This window comes from Ambystoma mexicanum, chromosome 5p (genome assembly GCF_040938575.1).
Source record: "Ambystoma mexicanum isolate Mex_15411 chromosome 5p, UKY_AmexF1_1, whole genome shotgun sequence".
NCBI lineage: Eukaryota > Metazoa > Chordata > Amphibia > Caudata > Ambystomatidae > Ambystoma > Ambystoma mexicanum.
Genome location: NC_090930.1, coordinates 1,341,484,496 through 1,341,506,316, shown reverse-complemented (window position 1 = coordinate 1,341,506,316; position 21,821 = coordinate 1,341,484,496). Strand labels below are relative to the sequence as shown.

The 21,821-nt window shown below is 48.4% G+C and overlaps 1 protein-coding gene across 2 annotated transcripts in view; it reads left to right on the top strand.

Annotated features, from left to right (window-relative positions):
* The first annotated feature begins 332 nt into the window (after nt 1-332).
* The window catches only part of SEMA5A (semaphorin 5A), a 2,281,219-nt gene continuing 2,259,730 nt past the window's right edge, over nt 333-21,821 (top strand). For both annotated transcript variants that reach the window (XM_069613729.1, XM_069613730.1), the window contains exon 1: nt 333-909. The gene's annotated coding sequence lies outside the window, so the exon portion shown is untranslated. The remainder of the gene's footprint in view (nt 910-21,821) is intronic.

The window sequence follows — 21,821 nt, the reverse complement described above, 5'->3', positions numbered from 1 at the left end:
TTGGCGGGACGTTGGAGATGGTGAGGTAAAAGAGACAGTGAACAGATAATGGAAAAGAGAACACTGTGGCTAAACATGGGTTTGCACGTATAAAGTAAAGGAGGAGAGAGAATGCCAGAGAGAGTGGGAGACTGGGAGAAACCGGGGTGTGGAGGGAGCGTGTTGGCTTGCTAAACATTGTGGGTATGCAGATACATATTGGGGAAGCGGTGGGCTAGCAGGAAAGTGAGAGGGGGAGATTCAAATGGAAAATACACGGAGAGCTGGCTGAGCGGGGCGTGCAGAATGAGGGATCCTATCCTGCTGTTCCCTCGGAGTCCAGCAGAGGGCGCCAGTGAGAGAGAGAGCGAGAGCCTGGGAGGCGGGCACACTGCGCGGCTCTTGCTCTGCTCGCAGCCTCATACACTGACACGGCTAATGCTGCCAATGCGCCCTCCGATGCCAGTGCCGGGATTTTCATAAGCAACTAACGGGCATCAGGAGTGAGTGGCAAAACGACAGAATGGATGCTGTGTGACAGACAGCAAGAGAGTGGACGAGGAGGCGGCGGGAGGAGGGACGTGCCTTTTGGTCTGCTGTTCGGAATGTTGGGATTTACACAATGTTGTTCTACCTGACGTTTTTCCGAGTCTCTGAGTAGCCTGGATAGAGCCAACTTTTGGAGGAGCGGCACTTTCCGAGACGGGGGCGGTTTTGGGGTCGGCCGCCTTGCTGCCAGCAGCCCGAGGCGCGGAGCCTTCTGCTGAACTGGGACCTGGCGCCGCAGAGTGACCCAGAACCACGACCCACCTGAGCCTAACACCGGTGCTTCTGAGTGGGACCCCTGGACTCACAGCGCACCCAGTCCCTCATAGCTGGAATCTCTGGAGACTCATCTCAGTACCCAGGAGCAGGGACCCCCGGCATCAGGTAAGCCCCCCCCCTTTTCTCCAGTGGCATGCATGCAATCCGTGGTTTGAAACCGGGGGTGCTGAACTTAATATAACTTCTTGGTCGGAGCGGGCGAAAGACAACTCGGGAGTTAAGTTGCAGAACTGCACATTAGACAAAGTTTTCGCAGAGTTCCCTCTGCGCAGAGATAATGACAGCGCTGGAATGGTTACACCCGCCTCGGTCCCGCGCCGGGCTCGCGCAGGCAAAGTCTCCTCATGCTACTGCCCTGGCCACCAGTAGAAGGCGGAGGGGGGGGGGTGCTAGACGCGGCGATCGACCCCCCTCCCCCCCATTTCCCCCGTGAGGTGTGTCACTTGGACCCAAGCGAATACATCATTTCTCCCATCTGGATGACTGGGGACTGTACACCATCTCCGGGGGAAAGCGCTACCTGTTTCGCTGCCTCCTTTGGGTGCACGATGCTTGGGTGTGAGGCAGCAACTGTGCCAGAAGCCGCCAGCGTATGGCACTGTGTGGTATGGGAAGGTGTTGGGTGAAGACGAGGAGCTGAGTGTGTCAGAGAAGGCAGCGGAGTCCGTCTGCCTGCCCCAGTGATAGCAACGTGCACGCACTGGCCACCCAGCGGTGCTGCTGCCTCTGCAGCGCGCCCCCTTATATCACCGTCCGCAGGGTGCTGCAGGCAGGGTCGGGGTCGTAGAAGCTTTCTATGGACAGTGCGCACACACGTCTAGCGGCCGCCAGGTGGCGCTAAGAGAGAGTGTCCATCTGGCTGCGAGGGTCCCAGCAGCTCAGGGGTCCCATACACAAAACGAGTTCGGGATTCTCCGGGGTCTCCGTGGACAAATGGAACATGAGACATCCGTTAGGATGGGTGGCCCAAAAGGGGTGCCAGGAGATGGGGGCTTTCACGATTCTGACAATGGCCTTCTTGTTAAGCAGAGATGACTGACACTCTTATAACAAAGAACGGCAAAGCCCATTAGTAAAAGGTGTGGAAGCCCCGCAGTGAACGCGCGGTTGTGTCCTTTCAGTGCGCGCCAGCATGTAACAGCTGTCTGTGCATGCCCCTACGTGCTCACGCGTATTTCACTCTTATCAACTCCTAGCCTTCCCCCATATGGATCTCTGTGGCAAGGGAAATGGTCTGTAACGGGAATCGGATACATCGCTGTGTCCCTCTTTAAATCCCATTGTACTTGAATTAAAGCTAGTCCCTCACAATTTGCCGCAAATTGTTCTCGTTTGCACCCTTAAAGTGCCCCGCGCAAAGTATGGTTTGTTGCTGATGGCCTCAACATGTAATTCCAGCTGTCAGTCACCAATGCCCCCCACTGGGCTTTATGACCTAGCGCCCCCCTGCGCTCAAGGCGGCAGGCAAACTCTTGTGGGGGAGATTCCGATTGCAATGTGCTGGGAAGTTTCTAGACAAAATTGCGCCCAGGGCGAAACACCAAATAAAGCCCCCCCCCTCCCCCCTCCACAGTGTTCCTTTACTCGTGTCTCGCACTGCACTCCCTCTCCAAAATAATGTCATCATTGCATTTGAAATATCGTTTCATTGGCGTGTATTTAAAAGTAATAACCCAGCGTATGCAACAGTATTTTAAACAGGAATTCGCGTAATACCCCATGCTCATGAGCCAGTCTCCTTGACTCGCTTCCCCTCCTGACAGTCTATCCCAGAACCCATCCACTAGCCAGATCTCCAGGTATCTCCATGGGTCGCTCGCAGGGACGTAGCCACCCCTCCCCCCTACCTTCATGCTGGCTAAAATGCGCACACGCAGTCGAAACATTCTCCTTTCAATTCTCATACCTCGGACTTCTGTCCTCCAAGGTCGTTCACCCCACAGTGCTTTGAAGCCATATCAATGGCATTAGGCGCTATACAAATGCCATATAATATAACATTTTCTAAATGAAGGGCACTCTCCTAGATGATGCTGCCTCAAAAGCATCTATTGCTGCTGAGTGGTCTATTTCTCTCTCGATTGAAAGTGTAACGAGACCCAAAGGCGCTCTTCACTTGGCGAGCATAGCGCTCAGAGGCTGTGCCAAATGCTCGGCAGAAGAATGGAAGATGGGTGTGAAATAAAGGGAAAGAGTTAGGCGGTAGCAAAACAGTAGGCAGTTCCTAGCTATATTAAGTAAGGTTTTACTATACACAATGGCTTGCAACTACTTCAAAGCGCTATAGTGGAACACCAGATAAGTAGGTAGGCTATGAGGTTATGCAGCCATGTTGCCATATGCTCTTGTAACTAGAGAAAGTATAACAATACTTGCCAAATGGTGTGTGTGCATGATCACCTAATGGGAGCGAACACCTGGTATATGGTAGAGTACCTGAGTATAGGGTGGCAACAGCTATCTAATGGCCTGAGTACTTAAGCATGTTGTGGCAACAGCTACCTTATGGTCTGAGTTCCTGGGCATATAATGTTAAATTTTGGCAAATAGTTGCACGCCGGCTGGATAGCTCATGTGCAACTTGCTGGTTTTGGGAATGGGACACTTGCATGCGACACACCAGAACCCCTGGCATGGTTGTATACGAATTGTTCGTTTTACAACCGTTCAAATTACAATTGACATTTTCACAATTGACCGAATTGTGAAGGTCAATTGTAACATATATGTGGGGGGAAACCCCCCACAACCTCCCACCCAACGCCAAACCCCCCCAAAACCCATATATATATATATATATATATATATATATATATATATATATATATATATATATATATATATACACGGTCAATTGTGAAAAGGTCAATTGTTAATTCGAACAATTGTAAACGAACAATTTGGGTAATACCCCTGGGGGCACTACCAACACTGCCCGTCTTCATTCTAAGGGCTATGAACAGAGTACCTACCATACATGGGTGATGATAATAATAATAATAATCATCTTTATTGTGATTAGTTCAAATTGAACTTTACACAAATACTTTTGTCAATCAAACAATTCAGTTCAAACAATTCATCTCCAAAAAACATACAATCAATCAATTCATTTATACAGTTTAAATTCATAAAATCAACATGCTACAACCTATTCCTTTATAGCTACTCATTTCAACTTTGGATTTTATCTCATTGTTCAGAAATTGGGTTATCAAAAGTTATCAAAAATGATATAAAACATTGCAGTTCATTTAAGACTTTCGATTGTAGCAAGGCAGACGGTTCCTACATGGTTTGCGTTTAAGCTCTTGAATAGGCTACAGTGACGTCCCCAGCGGGCACCTTGGCCTGGTGTGCCTGCCTTGGCAGGCAACCCTTTCTTCAGCTGAAGCCGGACACCGTATAGGGCAATCTGTGATGAAGTAGAGTCCATGTTCAGACAATAGTCCCAAGAAGGACTCAGATAAAATAGCCCCATAACTGGGGACCAGACTCCCAAGGTCACACATGTATCTAGGTCCCAAACCCACACACCGAGTCAGCACATGCCTAGCAGTTTCTGTCTTTTCTGGCAATTTGCAAATGCGACCGAAACGGTCCTGAGCTGCTATGGGCAATATTGGTAGCTGGTTACACGGCAGCTCTAATATAAATCGCCTTGTTGCTGGGTCTGGGCCCAATGGCAGATAGGGCTGAGTCCTCCTGTAGCAATGAACCACATGGGACACAGCCTCATAACCCTTTCCCCTAGAGCGCTGGGAATAGTTGTTGCACCGATCCCATTTGTTAAATCGCCTCTCAAGGGCCTTTTTCATGTGTATGTGGGGATTGCCTTTGCTCAAAGCTGGAGACCAATTGATTTCAGAGAAGGTTGCTTCATTCAATATCTTGTAATTGCTACCCCTAAATACAGCTTCCCCATCAAAAATTACGCCCATATTTGACAGGAGCGAACAGGCCGTGGAAGATCGAGCTTTTATGTACAAGCAGCCTCTGGCACGAAGAGCCATTCCCCTCAATGAAGTCAGCCCAAGTTCCAGGCGTAAATATTCGATTGAACACGAGGGGCTCCTTCCCAAGACTGCACGCCAGGAGAAACCCTCTAGTTTATTTAACCAAGAGTAGTCCGCCATGGCGAGGGCCTCAAGGCCATAAAGTACGGCCGGTACAAAGCACTGCCTGTATAGCGTAATGGTGCCAGCTATTAAGTATCCAGCATGGTTTTCAGCCAACTTGCATGCCTGAAGAGTTAGTTGTTTTGCTCTTCTGCTTTAATGCTGATTATGTGTCTATAATCAGACACTGTGTTTATCTCTAGTCTCAAATAGGGATAAGACTGAGCATAATTGATGGTGCCAAAGAGCGTGCCCATCCTTATCCTGTTAACCATAGGTGATAATAACAGTGATTAGTACAGAGCTTAGAAGTGGTACATCTACATTAAGCTCTATAAAAATCACCAAATTATATGGTGCAAACATATTGAAATGCCTAGTAAATCGTGCTAGTTGCATTTGGCTGATGGCAAAAGCTGGTTATGTGTGTGAACCTGGCAATGATATGAGTTTCTTTCTGTATGATGACAATAGCTGTAATAGGGTGTTTATTAACATATCCTGTTGAAACCTATAAAATGATGGTAACTTAGACGTCTAAATGTTTCTGAGCATGTGATCCCAATTCCTACAGTAGCATGAACAAAAAGCGTTTTACTAGACAAGTCAAAACTGTTGGCGTTGTCATTATTTGTTGCTATAATAATAGTTTTCTGCCTTTGTGCATATTTCTTTTCATAGTAAATACACACACAACCAAACACACCAAACACAGGAATGAACCCCTTAAGTGCCATCCCCTCAGCCTTCACCCTTCTGTTTTTCCAACTGCTGACCCCTTTGCTAAAACTTAAAGGGCTGCAACAAACAATGCGTATGAATATGGAATGTTTCCATACTTTCTCAAACTGTTTTCTCTTCCCAGTCAACAGCATAGCTTGGAAATGTGACTCGAAATGCATTCTGGGAGCTGTAGTCTTTTGTTTCAACTGGATTGACAAACCACAAAAAATATATATATTTTTAAAACAGTGGTGCTCTGATGACTTTGAGTCACTCATTTGATTGCTCTAAAACGTCCCACAAACAAGAAAAAGGGCCTAATCATATGCTAAAAGACCACAAATGAATGACAATTCCTTCCCTCCTCATATTACGCCTTCCTTTGGTCATTTACTTTGCCCCCCCCCCCACTTTGGCCCCAGAGATAGACTGCCTATCTAGTCCTGCAGGCTATCTTTAGCCCTTTTGATTAAGCTAACAAAAACAAAATGCGCCCTTTCAGTCCACCATATGAGCCCAAGCCTCCATTTTGGCACGACACTGCCATGCAGAAATGCTCACACTGTTTATAATTGCTTCCATAAAGAGATACTAATGTGGCAGGTGGTGATTTCTTAAAAATCCTCTGCGCAGAGTATTAAGCCATTGGCTGCCTCAAGGGGGGTAGATAGATATGGGTTGGGCACGCCTTTATCCCCTTCTCTGTCCATGTCCCGGGTCAGTGTAGTGTGCCATGTAGTTGATTCCAATAAACTCCCAGTAAACTGCTTGCTGTGCCCCTTGCCCCCAACTGTGCCAACAGCGCGGTTTGTGCAAGCGTGTGTTTTGAAGCACCTATTTGAAAGCACACAATATGTGGGTCTCATAGCGGAATATTGTCTACAGAGAGTTTGAATAATGTGTCCAGGATCACACGGTTTTGTCAGATTCCCGATCCCACTTTTGAATTCAGGTTTTCTGGTTTCCCAACTAACGTTTGGCCCTCCAGGTCACATCCAATCCATCCATTCAGAGCCCCACACACCCCTCGCGCCACAATATTTTGGTGTAATGGAGGAGTGTTGTGCACAGAGAGTTCACATAATTTGCCCAGGGTTACACCGTTTTGTCAGATTCATAATCCCACTTTTGAATTCAGGTTTTCTGGTTTCCCAACCGACGGTTTGCCCTCCAAGTCACAACTCACCCATTCATTCAGAGCCCCTCACACCCCTCATCCCACACATCCATTTGTTTGGAATGTTTAACGTAATTGCACGTCTGGTTAAAAAGAGATGTTTTTTGCATTGAAAAATACTTTTGTAAATCAGGCCCAATGTGTTAATCTATACACGGGCGAGTGCTATCTGGAAGAATGCAGTTATGATTCTGATCTTTGTGGACATGTTACACGCAGAGGCGTAGCTAGGGGGGGGGGCTAAGGGGGCTATAGCCCCTGGTCTTTTGGTTGGAGCCCCGGATAGAATCTCTGGAGCTGCAACCAAAAGGCTAGCTAGCCCCCAGTCCTGACAGTTCCGACATCAGCGTAGCCCCGAGTCTTTTCCAGACCTAGCAACACTCCTGGTTAGACGTCCCATGTCCCGCACCACTTTAAGCCTAATCGCCAACCCCTGTGAAAATGATCCGTTCGCGTCAGACGCGCGTCCCCTTGGCACCTCTCGTTGGTGCCTTCCCCCGCACACTCACCGGCGGTATGCACGGAGAGGACAGCGACGAAAGGACTGAGAGCACCGTTCGTACGTGTGTGCCAGTGATGGGCGAAGGGCACCGTTTTGAAAGCTGCGAGAGAGCCTTCACGCGGAGGTGCTGTCAGGGCACTTGAGGGGTGGGGGGTGGGGGGGCGCATGTTCCTCACCAGTGACAGCCCGCGCTTCCGCCATTTGCCGGAAGCCGCACTTTTGATTAGATGTGGTTATCTGAGGGAGAAATGACATCACAATGTCCGCTTATATCACATACGCGCCCATCACTAGCAGCAGAAAGCAGCGGTTGCTGTTACTCAGCTCAGCGTTGCCCATTGTACGGACCCCACGGGGATGAGAGGCTGAGTGGACCTTCCAGGATTCCATACAGTGACCTGCAGCAGGTCACATGCAGATATCCTCTGTTGGGCTCTACCTTGCCGTGTTGCATAGGCGCCCTCTCTAATAAGTGGTCACAAGCTGATGGTACATGCAAGTTGACAGACCGACTGCATTTTAGATGGGGACCCGGTCCCCTTAGATTAGTTGCGTTCCATTAAGTGGGAGCTTTTAGTGCGAGTATATCAACATGTGTCATGTTAGGCTGTGAAAAAATGCTATTTATTCGGGTGCACGGCCTACTTTGGGCCTGGTTCATGGAACGTCAAGCGTGTTCATTGGCAGTGCAAAGTCACTTTGCACTGCAAAAGTACTCTTTATACCGCAAATCAGGCGTAGCCAGGATTGTCTAACAAGTGGTGGATCAAGATAATGCAGTTGGGCCCACTGTAGTGACATTAACATCTGTAAATGCCCACACATCCCTGCTGAGTGGGCATTGGCAGATTTTGGACCGGCCTTGCCCTCACAGGCCTAACCTGTCTATGCCTCTTGGTGCAAAGTGCACTTTTGCAGTCTGGCAATGCTGCAACGCACTAAAAGTTCCACGTATCAGGCCCTTAGTCTCATGTGTAAAGACAACTGCATACCTAGGATAGAGTGACCAAATGTCCCAGTTTTTCCGGGACAGTCCGGGGAAAAGACCCTCCATCCCGGCCAAGATTCACAGACAAAACTGCACAAATGAGATCATATACACTTTATGGAAAGAAGAAGTGCTGTAAATATGATTGGGTGGTGGTTGTGGGGGCGTGTGGGGGGCGGTAATTGGTGGGCTGTGATGGGGCAGTCCCTCTTTTATGTTGTTGGTCGTCCCAGTTTTTCGTTTTGGAAATCTGGTCACCCTAACCTAGGACAAAGAATGACTAAAAGCAGGGGCTTCCACACAGGCTGCCCTGGGGTGCTTCTTTACACCTTTAAAGTAGTAGAAGGAGGCAGTTTAGAGAGATGTAAAGTTGTCCTTCGTTCAGATAGTGCCTGCCACTAAGCTCACACCCATTCCCATTGTGCTACTCGCAGTCCCACTCTCATAAAGGGAAAATAACAATGCAAGTGACGACAAAGAATTCCAAATGACATGGGGTGAAATCCAAGACCCGAACATCATCGCTCACTGGCTCCTAGAATGCTTGTAAAATAGTGGCAATGATCAAGGAGTGAAGTTAAGTGGAAGGAATGGCTATTCAGTGGGGGGTATGTCAACACTGCTCGATTTATTGGAATTCAGCACTTACTTCCCAGCACTTACTCTCCATGCAGATTACCACTGAGCAGCAAAGGCGATTGCGTGGCTTACTGTCAATGAAGCCAGTCAAACACATTCGGCAAAGTTTGCCCCTAATTTCTTAAAGGGTGTGCGATTTCCTTGTTGTGACGTCATATGTACTGATGTCCAGTCCTGGGTTGTCCCACATTCAGTATGCTAATTGTTCCCCACTTACTTTTTTTAGGACTTGTGCCCTGATAGATGCAATGCCCGGCAATGCTGCGCGCGGGCACGATCCATTCCAATATGGAGGTGTTTAGTGCTGTTTTTTATTTATTTATTTGCCCTCTGGGATGTATAGCATGAGGTTTCTAATGGGGAAAAGCAGAACTGTATGTCCCTGAATAAAGAAAGAAAAAAACAGGACTGGATAAGCAGCTACAGATTGGAATGGATCATGTCGGCAACTATGTGCATGGTAAGTGTGACAGGAGAATGTGTGAAGCACGCAGCAACGGGGGTCTGGGAGACCAGCAGGGAAAGGTATTACCAGCCCCATGCGCAAGCATTTGGGCGGGAATTTACACTCTGAACCTTGCTGCCCCTGCGCCTCTCCTAGGCCTCACCGCTTGTCCTCTGAGGGGTTCATTTTAGCACACTGTAACTCAATATCAGTGAGAACGCGGCCCCCACTCCACCTGCCCGCCGAAGCCGTCACACTGGGCCTCCAGTCAGAACGCTCTCTCACACTGGGGCTTCCAGTCAGGACGGTCTCGCTGTCAGGACAGCTCCCCCATGAAGAGTCAAACACATTTCACTGACTGTCTGACAAAGACACACTTGCGGCATGGGGGGGGAGGGGTAAGTAGTGGTTACGGGCCGTGAATTGGATAGCATGTGATCTCTACCACAACATGTTCGAAAGCCATGATCGAAGGGCCTTGTTCCTCACCGACACCTCCACACGTGCCAAGCATGCGCGGACGACACTCCACTGAATTCCTCGTCTTTCTTTCGGTTTCCACCATTAGGCGTTGTAAAATTCACATTAGCTCATAGCAAATCGTATATTTAATGGACCACAAATGACTTACCCCAGTAGGCACACAAAATAAAACAAATATTAAAAGCTTTCTTGCTCCAAGCCCCCTCCTGCAGAGGACAAAGTCTAATTGCAACATTAATGAACCTCCCCACAGCCACTTCTCGGATTGGCCGCCTAAAGAGGTTGCACACCCTTCTTCCGAGCAATCTCGTAGCAGGAATACAGAAGGGGGAAGAGCGTCAAATCCTCCCCACCTTAATCTTACAGCCACATCTTGCGGACCCATAAAGATGAGCAACGTACTACGTGTCCATTTAGGAGGTTATCATATAATATATGTATATGTGTATTTAAGGTAAAACCTATCATCCGTAAGAAACGTGGAAATTCCATATCTAATCCATTTCAAGCCATGGACGGCTCAGCACATTTGAAATTCCTAATTTGAGTTAGGGGCCCGCCAGAACTGTACAATTACGTGCAAATCCATGTTATGATGCGAAAGATACAAATGGTGAAATAAAGGGTGTATTTTTCACTTTTCCATTCATTTTCCCATACAGAAAATGTCAAATTATTGCTCCATTACACAGGCCAAACCGCTCCAAAAAAGAAACAAGTCGGGCACAAATAGCTAAAAGTTGAAAGAGGCCCACGGATCTGGCATCCTTATTTCTGGCTATATTTTACCCCACAACAGCCCTTCATTACTACGACATCACTCTTCCTTATCGCAATGCCCTACTACCACCAACTCAGTCTTCTTCTTCACATCCCCACACTACCACCATGTCTCTCTTCCTTGTCACGGTACCCCACTAACACCACATCACTCTTTCTGATTACAGTACCCCACTACCACCAACTCGCTCTTCCTCATCACCGACCCCAACTAGTGTACCTCACCCTTGCTCAACACAGTTCCAAACTACCTCATCTCACTTCCTCGACACAGTTCCCCATAACTACAAACTCACTCTTCCTTGTCACGGTACTCCAGTAGCACCATGTCACTCTCCCTCCTCACAGTCACCATTACCAGCACATCGCTCTTCCTCTTCACAATCCCCCACTACCATCACGTCCCTCTTCTCGTCACCCCCCTGCACTCCACCACCTCACTCTTCCGCATCAGAGTCCCCCCCTACCACCTCCTAACTCTTTCTGGTCCCAGTCCCCCACTACCACCAACCAGCTCTTTCTGGTCACAGTCCCCCACTACCACCAAGTCACTCTTCTTCGTCACAGTCCCCCACTACCATGATCTCACTCTTCCTCATCACAATCCACCACTGCCACCGCATCACTCTTTCTTGTCACAATACCCCACCATCACCAAATCACTCTTCCCTGTGACAGTACACCACTAACAGCAACTCACTCATCCACGTCACAGTCCCCAACTACCACACCTCACTCTTCCACATCACAATTGCCAACTGCGCCACCTCACTCTTCCTCTTAACAGCCCCCCTACGAGCCCCACATCACTCTTCCTCATTACGGTACACCATTATTAATCCCTTCTTATTTAGTGGACAAAAAAAGATGAAATGCTTGATAAACCTGATGTTGCATAGCCAAGAACAGATATTGGTAACAAATTATATGACATCAGTTTTCCTAAACAATTTCACCTGTTGCATTCACAAGTCTTAATGACCTTTTAGACAATCCACTGTGGACATCCCTCAGTCTGGTTCACGTTTGCCAGTTACACAGCTCTTTCTATTTTCTCACTATGCAGGATTCACTTCCCTTGGTCTTCCAATTATTTGTCGGTCAAAGGCTTTCGACTGTACAGGGGGTTTTGCTAGACCCCTGTATTACCACTTTGACCTTTTCCTTACGGCTCTCCTAAGGCCTTCTGGTATCGGTAGTTTCAACAATAGAGGAATCAACCAGAGTCCCTTGAGTGAGCACCCATGTGGGGCCGTACCCCTCTGTAGCTTGTTTTCCCCTGAGGTGTTAACAGCTCTTTGATTTTCCCTTAATTTGCCCTTTCCCAACTTTCGTTCAACACATTGCAGTTTCTTATCGTTTCTTCTTTCGACTCACCAGCTGTGATGAACCACTTGGCTTTTCTTGTCATTGAAGTCAAGGACGGTCCCACGATAGAAGCATCTCTGCCTGTCCTGATTATCAGTGTAGGAGGGCTCTGTGTACCTTTGACATCTTCTGCAACCCATGCTGGTGATTGTTCGGGGTCTTATGATTCCTTTAATTTCCTCTAACTCAATTGGTCTACTGATTTTCACTCTCACACTCGCAGGGAGACCAATGGGGGATCTCTCAGCTAAATATTGTTCTATTTCTTCACAAGTACTTGTGTCCTCATTGGCATATAATGCCTTATAGTATCTCCGTAATTCTACGTTAATTGCTTTGGTGGCATTTAGCAACTGGCCCGAAGACCCAGCAATACCAGTGATAATTTGTAACCCTCGCTCGCCCCTAACCACCCCTGCCAGCAATTTCCCAGGTCGGTCCCCTTCTCTGTACTTATGAGCCTGGGCTGCTCACGCCATATGCCGTACCTCTCAGTCCGCCAGGTCATGGAACTTCATCAAGTTCCCTTTAATCAATCCCAGGAGAGCCCTATCGGTGGTGATACCGTATTGATTCTCTAGGTGTCGTAGTTCCTCCTCAAGTACTCCCGGTTCTTGTCTGTTTTTTTTCAATACCCCAGTGGTAGTGGAGATTATCATGCCATGTAGCCACGCTTTAAACACCTCCCATACCATGGCATATTTAGGTACTGTGCCCTCGTCCATCTCTAAAAACCCCTCTCTCTTTTCCTGTAAGGATGTGGCCTGTGAATGATCTTGTAAAATAGCATTTTCAACATGGGACGATGTCTCGGCATTTACCTCAGTAACATATTCATCACTACTGGTAAATGGTCTGAAAGAGTGCACAGTAAGCTCTTACTACCCGGTAATCTGGACGCCCATTCAGCGGAGATTAGCCACAAATCAATTTGGGACATTGCATCCTGCACCGGGGAGTAGTATAAGTATTCAGCAGTGTTTGGGTGCTCATTCCTCCATACATCAATTATCCCCAGCTGACCCATTATTTGTTTAACCATCTCTGCCGCATAAGAAAGTTTCCGTTGGGTGGTGCTTGTTCTGTCCCTACCCACATCTAAAACCATATTGAAGTCACTAACCCATATGATAGGGATCTCACTTTCCCTAGACAGCTTCTCAGCTATCCCACTGTAGAAACTTGGGTCATCTATATTGGGCCCATTTGAATTTTCTAATACAATTTTTCTCCCTGCTAATTCTCCTCCCACTATTAAGTATCCTCCTTCATGGTCTATTTGAACCTTTTGGGAATGAAAGGGCAATGTGCAGTGTACCAGTATCATCACCCCATAGCCTGTGACGAATAGGAGGTGAAAAATCTCTGTCACCCCCATTTAGAGGCAAATGCCTCATTTAATACTCCTATGGCGTGCGTCTCTTGTAACATCAATATCTTGGGTGAGTGGCGATTGACATATGCCAGTATTCTCCTGGCTTTAATGGGGTTGCACCACCAATTAACAAAAATGTTGGTGTGCATAACAAATTATCAATTTTTCCTGTGTGATCCCGTTTCGTTCTGTCCACCCGCCAGCCTGCATTTTTAAACTTAAAACATTTAACAACTCCCCTTTCCCTACCCAACCAAATTCCCTTATTTGCATCCCCCCTCCCTTACCATCTGCCCCAACTCGATGTTTTACCCCTTGCATAACTGTGGAATATTCCTTGGGAGTTCTGTGAACAGACAGAACTTCCTTCAGCGTGTACAGCGCTCACGCACCCCGGTTTTCAAAGATCCAACATTTGTGCTGTGTCCCAATATTTCCATCTACTGCTTCACCAATTATCCATATGTTCGGTGTCAGGATTCTCAGGTCACCCTATTTCGTTGTCGTGCACGTTGCCAATCTGACGACTGGGGCTTAGGTTGTTTCTGCGATCCCATGGCGGAAGAGGGATAGACGCCTCCATGTATGCCATGGCATCCGCCGGATTCTCAAAAAAATGTGCTTGACCGCTATGCTGTATTCTAAGTTCAGCCAGGAATCTCAGAGCATATGGAATGTGTCTTGCCCACATCACTCTTTTCACTTGGTCGTACAATCGCCATTGTGTCTGGACCCCAACCGAGAAGCCTGGATATATATGAACGGTACTGGATTCGTAGTGCAGTGCCCCTTCTCTTTGGACAATTTAAGAATAAGGTCTCTATCTCTGTAATTGAGCAGCCTTGCAATAATGGTACGCGGCAGGGCGTAAGGCTTGAGGAATGAGGAATGGAGCGAGGGTGCGGTGCGCCCATGACACCAGGAAGTATGAAGAAAATGATGCAGCTTCAAACAGGGTTTTGATGAGGTTCTCTATGAATGGCTCCATCAGACCCTTGAATGTCACCCTGGGATGCTCACAATGCGGATGTTGTTGCGCCGCGATCGTGACTCCAGGTCCTCATACTTGCCACGGGTCTTGAGTAATTCTGTTTTCAATTCGGCAATGCCATGGTCATGTTGGCCCATTCTATCTTCCACTGCTCCAATTCTGGTTTCAGCCTCGGTTATACACCCACTCTCATTTTCTACTTTAGCCTTCAGTGAGCTGATGGTTGCCACAATGCCGTCTAACTTGACATTCACTGACATAAATCCGCTCTGCATTGCCAGCATAAGCTGGAAGTCTCAGGTTTCCCTTGGCATTGTATCTGTGCTTCCACTTGCTACCTGGTCAGTTGGTGCAGTGGCAATTGGCGTGGCATTCGTGTACGAGCCCATTGGGCCTCGTTTCTTGTTGGCGCCCTTCATCATATCGTGTCTCTGATATCTTCCGCTGTTCTAGCGGGACCGTGCCTAATGTCCAAATGCTACAGTTGTATCGGTAACACCCTTTTTGTTAGTAGCCAGGAGGGTTCCAGTAGTCAAAGTTCCCTTTTGTTGCCAGCAGTGTTGCTGCAGTGTACTGCGCGAGTTGGGAGATTGTGCACACTGTCCAGTATAGTCTGGAGATTTGTGATATGGTACACTACCTAGCTTGGTGTACAGCAGTTATGGTCAGTTGAACCACAAAGTTAGCCGCCTTCAGGACACATGGTAGATCTTCTGCTAATGAGGGGGGTCCTTGAAGGGCAGAGGTTGTAGCAGGACTTCATTTGTTTACACGGATCCGGCTCAGTGGCTGTCGTGTTCCCTCTCCCCAGCACCGCCATAGGGTGTATACTCTGTGTGTCACTCCTATAGTAGAGACGCCCAGTGGGAGTTCAAGAGATGAGGGTGCTGCTTAGGCAGTTTGGTCTAAGTGTCAGCACTGTGGGACCACTTCCTATGTCAATCCGCCTACTAGCGGGTTGTGTTGTTATAGTATCTCCAGCGTGTCCTCAATGTCTATCTTACCAGTTGAAAACACAGTGCCACATTATCTCTTCTCAATATTCAGACCTGACCCTGCCCCAGATATCTGAGTTTATGTTGGTCAATGTTGGGGTATATGAGCCACTTGCTGAGTCGCTAGATATATTGTGGCTTTGTTACTTCTGCTGTCAACTGCATGTTTCATGCAAGAGAGATCTGGGTGACATGGCGAAGCATGGAATGAAACGGTGGCAGGTTCAACTTGTATTTTTATTGCGGCCCTTTCACTATGTGTTGTCAACCTTAATGGCGTCAGTGAAGAGCTTTCCCCAACGCTCTCTGCGCCCACACCCAGTAGCCGTATGCTCCCTACCGGCAGTAGTATTGCTTGCGTTTACCTCTGTATGATTGGAGGGGGGCCTCCGCTGCTACCGCATGCTGGCCGCAGCATCGGTACTTCTCTTATGGCGACCGTCGGAGGGGGCCAAGGCCAATGACTGGGACAGGATAGGGGTTTTAAACACAGTGGATGTGTTTTCAGGACCTCTCAGAGCTGATCCGGTCAGGTCAGCATTATTGCAGCCTCCCAGCCTCCCCACAGTGAGCACAACAATCCCATTATGTAGCTGGCTATTCGTCCCACACTTGCTTGGCCGTTGTTGGGCCATTGAGGCGCCGAAGCCACAGCTGCACTGGAGGCACAACACTGCCCACCAGGTAGTGTGGCGTGTCGGGTCGGTCCTCGCAGGTTTGGGGATTACAGGGCCCGCAATGTCTTTTGGGCGCAGTGCACCGTGGGGTGGCATCGAGCAGGCTGCCACGTCAGTGGAGTTTTGGCTGGGTATCCACCTCTCCCAGGCACCGCTGGACTCTCCGGCGTTGTTTTCTCTCACTGTTTCCCCACAAAATCAAATGGTTTTCAGCCACAGTAGTTTCTGTGCTTTCCGCTTGCAGTGCTCACTTTCTGGGCATATCTTAACAGCACATAGCAGGATTTGTTAATGCGTTTCAGATGTTACCGGGGCTGGAGCAATGCCTAGCATGCCATTCCTCCTTGTTGCTCAACAGTGCCCCCATATAACACATTTCTAAGGTGCTCCACATGTTCCTCCCAGATGGCACTGAAGATTGCTATATTATCCAGATATGCTAAGCAGAATTCGTCCATCTAGGTTAGAACATGATTACAAGCCTCTGAAAAGTGTCAGGTGCATTTTTCTACCCAAAGGGCATTACCATGAACTGGCAAAGGCCTACTGGAGTTGATAATTCTGACTTCTCCTTGGCATGCTCTGCTAGGGCTATTTGCCAATAGCCTGCAGTGAGATCAAATGCACTGAGGTACTTGGAAGTACCCGAGGTATCTACGAGCTCATCAATTCTTGGTAGGGGTAAGCATCTGTTATGGTGACAGCATTCATAGCCCTGTAAACCACACAGAATGGAGTTCAGAGTTACCAGCCTTTGGCCAAATAACCCTAGATCCAACATCTTGTTGACCTCAGCCTTGATGTAGGATCTCACTTCATTCGACATTCTGTAACCCATACCTTTGGTAGGCAAACTATTCCCAGTGTCTATCTAATGTTTGCAACAAGGTGGCAAACCTGGAATTAGTGAGAACAAGGAGGAGAACTGCCTTAGCAAAGTTTTTACTTTCCTTTGTTGATCAGAAGTCAGGTGAGGGGCCACTTGGACACCCGCAATGGAGCCATTTGAAGGACCATTCTGGAATAAGTCAGACATAGGTTCTGATTCCTCCTCTTCCATATCTGATGCCAGTAGCAGTGCAGCTATTTCAACCCTAGGGATGAAAGCCTTCAGCCTATTTATGTAAAACATTTTTGGGGAATGTCCTGGTCTTCTAAGGTCCACCAAATAGTTGTCTTCACCCAGCTGCTCCACCACTGTGTAAGGTTCTGACCATTTATCCTGGAGGGCTTGAGGCCTTACAGGGTTCATGAACAGGACTCCTTGTCCTGCGGTAAAGTGAACAAGTGAAGCTTTCTGGTCATACCAATGTTTGACCAATGCCTGACCAGCCTTCAAGTTGTCATTGGCCTGAGCATCAGGAAGACGATTCTCTTCCTTAACCCCAGCACATAGTCTGCTACATTGGTAGTTGCAGGAGGAGTGGGGAGCTCCCACACCTCCTTGACTATGGCCAGTGGTCCCCTTACAGAATGACCAAAAAGAAGCTCACAGAGTTATATTAAACATCTAAACTAAGCCATTTGTTTGTAGATGATAAGCTGATGAAAACGTGACCCCACACTCCTTCCACGTGGATTGCATACACTTAGACATAAAGTTGCTGCCTGTCTCAGACACAACTTCTTTAGCGAAGCCAACCTTAGCAAATATGCCATGTAAAGCTTTAGCAACCGACTTGGCATTCACTGTTTTCAATGGGATGGCTTCTGGATACCTGGTGGCTTGGTCGACCAGAAACAAGATAAACCTATTGTCACAGGATGTCTGAGGGTCAAGGGGACCAACAATGTCGACCCCTACCCTCTCAAAGTGCACTCCCACAACAGGTACTAATGGAGCCTGGATTGTTGAGCCACTCTTCCCAGAGATCTGGCAAAGTGGCACAACTTCTGCAATGGCCTTCTACTTGAATCCCCATCTTGGGCCAGTAGAAATGCATGGATAACCTTTGCTTGGTTCTCTTGATCCCAAGGAGACCAGCAAGGGGGACTTCAGTTGCAGGAGGAAGGGTCTGACTGGAAGGGGAACCACCAACCTCCTATCGTCTCATTCAGTAGACTCTGAGGACTCACTGTACAGGAGCCCACCTTCCCAATAAATCCCATGCTTCCCAGGAGGTTCACCCCCAAGCTGGGAGCAGGCCTGTCTCTTTAGGCTTTCCAAAGATGGGCCCTCATGTGAACTCTTCCCTGACAGGACCACCTTTAACCAATAAACTTTGGAGTTGAGGATGGTCATGGGAGTTGAATATGTCATGCAGCACCTCTTCCTCATCAGGTTCATGTCCTTGGCCAACTACCCCCACCCCAGTGGTAGGTGAGGTTGGGGGAATATTTTCTTTTCTTCATTTTGATTTTCTGACTCACTTAGTCTTGGCTTTCCCCTTTGGCTTTGGCTCAGCCTTGGACTTTGCCAGGACAGCTCTTGTTTGTGACCTTGTGTAGGCTCTCTCTGCTGTGTCCCCAACCCACAAGACTTAAGTCTGTGAGGTCATTTCCCAGCAGAACCTTTCCAGGGACTTCCATCTGTATGCTTACAGGAATCCTCACTACTGTTTCATTGATAGTTAGATTTACAGGCATTACTAGGAGCCTGAGAGGGGGGCCATCAGCTAACTTGGTGGGCATCAGGGGAGCTCTAGCAAACTATTCCTGGCTGACCAGTGTGGCATCCACCACAGTCTGTGGCTCCACTATCCCTAAGGGCAGGAGTCTCTACTCCATTGATCGGCACACTGTCTTTAAAGTAGTGCTTGGTGGTGCCAGGTATCCTAGCATAAGCTTCTGAAACTCTTGGCTCCCAGGAAACCAGGGGAACTAAAACCACCTCAGATTCTATCCCACTGGGAAAGGAATCTTAGTAGATGGATGCCCCTGTGATAATGTCTCCCTCCTCATAGGAGAGGAAGGCCAGACTCACATAGTGGACCCCCAAGGTTTTGACCTTACATCTGGGGTCCCCTTCACATGGTCACCTCGAAATACTACACAACCTGGCGGCGGTTACAGAGCAAGACTCCCGTGTAAGCTGGTCAGTCAGCTGGATGGCCCAGAGACGCTTCCGAAGGCTTACTGGCAGGAGATGGTGAAGATGCCGAGAATAGTTGTTCCCACTATTCCAAGGGTCGAAGTACCAGTACAGGCCTTCTGGTTCGATCAAAGGTGAAAAGGGTTTCACAAGGCGACAGCAGTGCAGAGGAGAAGTCCTTCAGCGGGTCACCAGCGATTCCTCGGTCTAGCCTCTTGGTTGCAGGATACTTGGCTCCTGTATTCCTTCGTTCGTGAGAACTCAGGAGATCGACATGGTAGTGGTGTTTCCAGCCCCCTCTTATCCACGGTTCCCTTCGCGCCAAAACAGAGGGGACCCAATGGGAGATCCGCTCATCAACACTCACACCATTCGTGGACCAATCACGGACCACGGTGGTCCCAGGCATTCACACCACCCTAGACTCTCTGGCACCCAGGATGTGTATTGGGACCAGACATCCCAGCCCACATCCTGGAGGCACACACAAGACATGTAGAAGCCCACGAAAGCATCCGTGTTTCGCGGGAAAGTACATGCCCAAATAAGGAAGGCCCCGGGTCGGCTCGACCTGGGGAAGGTGAAGGGAGCAAGACGGTCAGCGGACAGGAAAAAGGAGCCTCGTGGTCTGGCCATTTTGGGAGCCAGGCCACCATTTTGGGTTAAGCGCGAGAAACGCGCTTAGAACGCCAAAAGGAGCTCAAAACACAAGAAACGATCGCTGACACCATTCCCGTCCCTGAATCACTTGCACCGATCAGATACAATCCTAAACGAGTATCTAGGGCCTGTAGAAGGCTAGAGACCCAAGAGAGCTGTAACCTAGCTTACAGTGCCCTCTTGTGTCATGTTGCACGAAAGCCGCAACATGATAAAAGAAACTACGGGAACCAGCGTTCCCCGGTACTGACTGTCTTAAGGGCATGTCAGTTTCCCCATAAGAAAGGAGCGAAAGCCCAGAGGAGTGCGGCAGAAGGCTGCACTTCTCTGGCAAAGTCAAGAACAAGGTGAAAAACAACAGCAAAAAATTTAGGGGTTGCCACATGGAAGGAAAATTACCTACAATTACGAAATCTTTCCTAACACTCGCACCTCCCAGACTATGGACAGGGGGAACTAATCCACCCCTGGATGAGTCTCTTGTTCAGGTCGGTTAAACATTCTGGACAACCCATCAGCATTGCTATGTTGGACACCTGGCCTATGCTCAATAGTGAAGTCGAAGCCTTGTAGACATATGGACCACCTAAGCAACTTTGGATTCTCCCCCTTCATGTTAATTAGCCACTTTAAGGGCTTATGGTCAGTTTGCACAATGAAGTGGGTCCCATAGAGGTAGGGCCTCAGCTTCCTTAGGGCCCACACAACAGAGAAACATTCTTTCTCTACCGTGGACCATCTGAGCTCTCTGTCCTTAAGCTGGCGGCTAATAAAACCAATAGGGTGTTCCTTACCCTTCTCATCTACTTGTGATAGTACAGCTCCTATCCCAGTGTCAGAGGCGTCCGTCTGCACGATAAAAGGCCTTTGATAATCAGGGGCCCTGAGGACAGGGGCCTGGCACAAGGAGTCTTTTAAGCCATTGAAGGCCTTCTCACACTCGTCGGTCCAAGTTAACTTCTTGGGTTTCTTCGGAGTTGTGAAGGCAGTCAGAGGGGCAGCTATGGTGCCATAGTCTGCCACAAAATTGCGGTAATACCCCGTGAGTCCTAAGAAGGCTCTCACTTGGGTTTGCGTAGTGGGGGTAGGCCAGTCTTGTACTGCTTGTACTTTACTGGGAAGAGGCTGTATCCTCCCTCCACCTACTTCATGTCCAAGGTAAACCACTGAGCCTTGTCCAATCTGTCATTTACTAGCCTTTATGCTCAGGTGTGCTTTCTGAAGAGCCTGGAGCACAATCCCGAGGTGTTTCACATGGTCTTCCCAGGTGGCACTGAAAACTGCTATATCGTCCAGATATGCAAGACAGAATTCGTCCAACCCATTCAACACATGATTCACAAGCCTCTGGAAAGTGGCAGGTGCATTCTTCAACCCGAACGGCATTACCCGGAATTGGTAAAGGCCGTCTGGAGTAGAAAATGCTGTCTTCTCCTTGGCATGTTCTGCTAAAGCTATTTGCCAATAGCCAGCAGTGAGGTCAAAAGTGCTGAGGTACTTGGAGGCACCCAAAGTATCCACCAGCTCATCTGTTCGAGGCAAGGGGTGTGCATCTGTCTTGGTGACAGCATTCAGAGCCCTGTAACCCACGCAAAACCTCAATTCAGAAGTGCCTGCCCTTGGAACCAAAACCACAGGGCTGGACCAAGGACTACTAGAGGGTTCAATCACCCCAAGGTCTAACATCTTGTTGACCTCGGTCTTAATATAAGACCGTACTTTGTCTGACATCCTGTATCCCCTACTTTTGGTAGGTACACTGTCTCCCGTGTCTATGTTATGTTTGCACCAAGGTGTCAAACCAGGCGACTGTGAAAACAGGGGGGAAAACTGCCTAAGCAAACTTTACACCTCAGCCTGCTGATCAGATGTCAGGTGAGGGGCCACTCGGACACCCTCAAAGGAGCTATCTGAAGGACCGCTTTGGAACAGGTCGGGGAGAGGTTCAGACTCCTCTTCCTCAACATCTGAAGCCAGTAGCAGTGTTGCGATTTCGACTCTTGGGACAAAAGCCTTCAGCCTATTCACGTGAAACACTTTTGGAGCCTGTCCAGGCCTTCCAAGG